This window comes from Dipteris shenzhenensis, chromosome 19 (genome assembly GCF_047967505.1).
Source record: "Dipteris shenzhenensis isolate YYH24624 ecotype China chromosome 19, Dip_SZ_1.0, whole genome shotgun sequence".
NCBI classification, from domain to species: Eukaryota; Viridiplantae; Streptophyta; class Polypodiopsida; order Gleicheniales; family Dipteridaceae; genus Dipteris; species Dipteris shenzhenensis.
This window is the reverse complement of record NC_141614.1, coordinates 25864517-25870516: the sequence shown is the minus strand read 5'-3', so window position 1 is coordinate 25870516 and position 6000 is coordinate 25864517.

The window sequence follows — 6000 nt, the reverse complement described above, 5'->3', positions numbered from 1 at the left end:
GAAGGGTGATTCTTGAATGCATGTATACACAATGTTTTCATGGTGCTGATTGGTCACTTATTTTTGAAGATTTTGTTGAGGATCACATTGTGGAGGGTTTTCAACAAGTGGTTATGCATACTAAGTTGGTCTTGGTATACTAAGGCTCTCTGGGATATTATTTGGGATATTATTTGGATCTTGGTGTTTCCTTTTTCTGTTTCATCATGGCAAAGATTTCAATGTTTTGAGGGACCCAAGGGGAAGACTAGGAGTCTTATCTTCAGGATTTTGCTCAAGGATGCCGGCTTTTTGGATGGTCCATGAAGGATCGAGCGGAGATTTTTCCTGATTCTCTTGAAGGTGTAGCCTTGAGTTGGCATGAGACCTTGCCAAACTCTACCAAGGAGGACTCGGACCAAGTGGTGGCTGCAATGAAGTAGAGATTTGGGGTAGTAGAGTCGCCAAATGCTTTGATGCTGTAGTTGGACCAGTTCTATCAGGGAGAGGGTGAGATGGTCTCTACATTGGAAATCTAATATGAAACTTTATGGACAAAGTATGAAAGGGCAACTTTGTGAGCTGTGGCATCTGCATCATCAGCCCCTCAAAGTCTCGTAGGGATGGAACACTTAAAGATGAGAAAATTTGTTATGGCTTTGGAGCCTCGTCTTCGCTCAAAAGTAATGAGTAAAGATCCAACAACCTATGTGAAGGCACTTCGCATTGCGACCAAGAAAGAAGCTTCTTTAAAGATCAAATCCTCTTTTGTGTCTTCAACAGCTTCAACTTCTAAGGTGGAGGTAATGGGCACTCCTCAGGTACCAAAGTCCTCTGAGTTAGATCATAATATCTCCTAATTGATGGCAGATTTTGCTGATTTGAAACTAATGTAGATGCAACACTTTCGATCATGTCATCATCTACTATCATGGATATCCTATGCAGATCACTCTTTTGTGTAATGGACCACTGCCTCAGCACTCTATTCTACCACCTGCACAAGTAACAATTTTATTCTAAACTAATGGAAAATATTATGGACTTCAAACTGATAAAGTCAGGAAAAAATGCACAAAAGCAAATATTACATGAAGATACAAACATTGTTCCCTTTCCATTTTTTCCCTCATTTTGCTGCCTCCTTGGTAACATGATAATAAGCATGGCTTTTGGGTACCTATTATATGTATTTGGCTGAGATAATCATTTGGACTCATATTTAATAAAATAAACACACTCTGTAAATGCACAATTACTTGCATTTTGGTTGGCCAGAGTTTTATAATCAAGAACCCATTTGTAAACTATGTCCACAAAAGCTTGTACAGACCATATCATGCATAATATTTATGTAAACCATGAAAGTTCTCACTCAAAATATGTGCATAATAGCTAAATATATTGCCTATGTACGAGCCCTAATGCTGGCCACATGATAGTCACATATATCACAGAAAATGACAACCTTATTGCTTCCCATAGCATGATAATAAGCATGGATTTTGGGTATCTATTTAATGTATTGGAATGAGATAACCATCTGGACACATGTTTACTAAAATCAACACACTTTCGAAATGCAAAATTTCTTGCATTTCGATTTGCTAGGTTTTTGTAAGCAATAACCCATTTGCAAACTATGTCCATAGGAGCCTGTACAAAGCATAGCATGCATAATCTTTATGTGGAACATGAAAAAAACATTTTTTCTCGTACAATACAAACATTCCATGGCACCCACACATGTGAAACAATGTAGTGAGCAAGACTTTTTAGTCCCTATGACATGTAGTTGTCTCAAATGACCATCTAGACTCAACTTTTAACAAACCACTACACCTTTTAAATTTGTATTGGTTGGAGTTTTGTGTTTACAAGAAAATACTCCGCACAAGCAATCAATAGAGCCCATACTTAGCTTTGAGGATGCCTTTATAAAGCAGCACTTTTCTAGCATGCTATGGGTCGACACTGTGGGCCGACCTATGTGCTAACTATCTATTAGCTAAATATGTTGCCTACAAGCATACATAGATGCAAAAGGTATGATGCAAAGAACTTCACACATGCAAACAAAGGATCCAAATAGGTAGCCACAAACATGTGCATATAAGGCAACACTTAAGTCCACAATGTAGCCACAAGTATGCATATATAAGGTAGCACCTAGGCCCATAGTTGCAACCCCATGTAGGTTGCATAGCAACTAAATATGTTGCCTACATATCAGCCCTAATGCTGACCACATGATAGTCACATATATCACCAAAGTAGCAACCTTATTATTGTTAATCATAAGATAGCAACTCATGTCCCTACACATGATAATATGCATGATAATAAGCATGGATTTTGGGTATCTATTATATTTATTTGACTGAGATAACCATCTGGACTCATTTTGAATAAAATCAACACACTCTCTAAAAGCAAAATTTATTGCATTTTGGTTGGTGAGAGTTTTGTAAGCCAGAACCCATATGCAAACTTTGTCCACTGTAGAAGCCTCTACAGAGCATATCATGTAGAATCTTTACAATAGGGCCATAAGGGCTATTCATTAGGTAGTATTAAATAGGCTGCCAAGTGGGAAGCTATGTCATAGCAGTGTGTCTGTAAGATTGGAAGCTTGTGTATCATGATATTGTTTATCATTCAAAGTGTCATTAGAAGTTGTGCAGAATAACAAGAAACACTATATTAGAGAATTTGGGAAAACCCCAATTCCCATGAAATAAAATATAGTCACTTCAAAAGTAAATCTTTGATGTTTTTGATTGAAACGTTAGCTCCATTAAGGCCCAAGTTTCAATTATGTTGGGGGAGACTAGACCATGAATAGTACTTTCCCAATTCCTAGAACCCAAGCAACAAGCTTCCTTATGTTGCTATAGCAAAAGGACTTAATAGATGTGAACATTGCCCCATGGTCAAAAAATTTGTGGATTTGCTAGTGAAAGAAAGATTTTTGTTGTTTCCTATGTGTCCAAACCACAAACAAAAGCCAATTTATAGATGTTGCATTAGGAGGATTCATTGGAGTAAATTAAATTGCAGTATCGATATATACAATAGGATTGTTATAGAGCTTTGACATCTATTATATAAATGTGGTGTTCAAAAACAAAATTAAACTTGCAACAACTGTCACTTTTTATTTGGTATATTAGATGTATCAAATTAATGCCAAATTCATATGTTTCTATGTTGATAAATTGCAGTATTGACATATGCATATTGACATATGCAATAGGAAACACCTTTCCATCACAATAGAGCTCGTGAAACTCTCCATCACAATAGAGCTCGTGAAACTCAGAGACATGGTCTTGATAATTTTTTTAAAATAAATTGCTTTCTTGTGCTAAATATAATCAAATCCATTGACACATAGCCAATTTTGCAAGTAAATTTTGCACCACATTGTTTAACATAATCATTAACAATTCCATACTAGTATTCATACTCACAAAGTAGCTCATCTCTGAAGGATACATCCTTTATGGTTTGCTCCTTGTGACTTTTGAGCCCAAGGTGGTAACTTAGGGATGTATACAAATGCAACATTTGTTCTTTCTTTACAATACATTGAGCTATTTATATATCCAGCAATGTTTCCATACAATACATCTCCCACAATACATTTCACATATGTCAATGACTCAATGAATGGATCTTCAAACATTCCATAAGTATTCATCCTTGGGAAAAACTTAAGGAGAGATCTCCAAGTATCATAATCATACTTTGGACCATTATATACCATCAAATCTTGTTTCTTCTTGATGCTCGTATGTACAAAAAGACCATATCCTGCCCTAGGTATTGTTGATTTCTTTACTTCAGAATGGATGCAATTCATTTCAAGCACATGATCAATGGGTATGGGAAATTCATGTTTCCATAAACCATTGGATGCAGGACCAAAATTTGTAATAAGACAGCTCTGCAGCTTTTCAAGACAATCTGCAACACCTACCATATGTTTGAAATCAAAGAATCATTCTTTTAGTGGAGGAATACAAACTCACATCACATAGCATAGAGCATTTTTTGCACAAGGTACTAACTCAATGTCTATTAATTCTTTCACAAAACAAATTGAAACATAATGTTTTGCAAATTAAATCTAACCAAATGGTGTCCAAATATAAATCAAAATGTAGGTACAAATGTGTTAGTTGAGCATTTGTGTTTACAACAAGATCACTCAGATTCACTAAGGGTTGTCTATGTAATAAAATAAAATCAAGTTGGCTAAGAATGCCCTTGCAGCATCGATAGTGATTCCCCTTTCCTTGCATCCAAGAACCATAGCAAAGGGTTTTGCCTCACTATCTTTCAACGGCCCCATTTTGGCAATTTTCCCTAGCATGCATTCTTCCTCTTCATTCAATGTAACATGTTGAGCATGCACCATACTTATTGTAGTAGGGAAAGTCCCTCTCACTCTAGTTTTGGTTATAGGTGAAGCAATACCTTTCTCTGTGTCTTTTTTTAAACTACGAGTAGACATATGAGATTCTACATGCATCCTTTCGAGCACTTCTTTGTTTTTTGCTTTGAATTCAAGGATCACTGGTTGAAAATAATAGAACATATCATGCCCTTCAACAATCAGAGCTTGACCATATCTGTTAGAAGAGATGGCCCTGCGCACATCTATTGCTTTATCTAGCGTCTGTAGGTATATGGCAATAACTCATCAAGCAAAATAGAATCACCACAATCTATATCAAATTTTGTAGGGAAAATGCAATTTTTTGTTGGATTAACACAACCCGTGTAATGCAAAAGGTCAATGAATAGTGTTCTTGCTGGTTTGCATTCCTCTTTAAAACAACACCACACTCTCATTAATGGTTTAAACTCCGCTTCCAAATTCATCCTATCTGGTCGAATGATTCTACTCTTTGTATGCTTGTGGCATGCCATCACACCCCAAACCATGAAGAAATGTAACTTTCTATTAACATGATGCTCCAAAGTGTCTAGTATGTGTTGCACATTCCCTTTTTTCCTCTAGAGGACCAAATGCCAACATGGCAGTGATCGAGCAACCATTGTAGAAACTCTAAACATCCAGGATGGAGAACAAGCCAATGCTTCCCATTGTGCAAGCTCATATGCTTGTTTGACTTGGAAAAACAACGCTCGAGTAATAACCCTTTCAAATCTATTATCACTGCTAGTCTTATTTTGGTTATCACCTCTTTCGACAATTTTTCCGAGGGTGACATTATGTCTTCTCCTTTACCTTGTAAGATTTCTTCCTGCACCTTGACTTCATACAATGACATTGCATCTTCTCCTTTACCTTCTAATCTTGCATCCACATTTGTCAATGGAACATTAACTCGAGACATTGCATCCTCAATATTTTCAATCCACCATGTTGAGCTTGAAACTTGCATGCTAATGTTCAAATTAGGCACATAATGAATCATTGGATCAGGTGTGATGGGCAATGCTTCTAGCAATGTGAAATTGAGATGGCCAAGATCTATTGATAAACAAGGAAATGAAATTTATAAGTAGAAACAAACTAACAAGAGATTGACGTGGAAAAACTTTATATTGATGTAGGAATAAATTTTGATTGTGTGCTCTCAATGCAATTTGTTTGTGTGAAAGCATTCATGTTTTTCTTTTTCAATACAAAATTATATTACTATAAAAAATGGAAGATTAAGAAAAAGAAAACATTCATGTTCATATGCTTAGTATACCCCCTAAAGTGGATAGAGACGAGTCCAAACATTATCTAGCGTTGCCCGAGTGTTCCCACTAGAAGGAAGATTTAGCCAAGTAGCCAAAACATATTTGAGCATTCATATGAAGTGAATAAGGATAGAAACTCCAATTTACACTAATTCATTCATCACGATCAAGACTCAACACACTTTGTAACATTTATGAACTCATAAATAAATTTGGATGTGTATCACACTCCATACAATTACAACAGGCAAACACATATTTTCATGAAATATAGAAAATTAAACATGTTCAAGAATA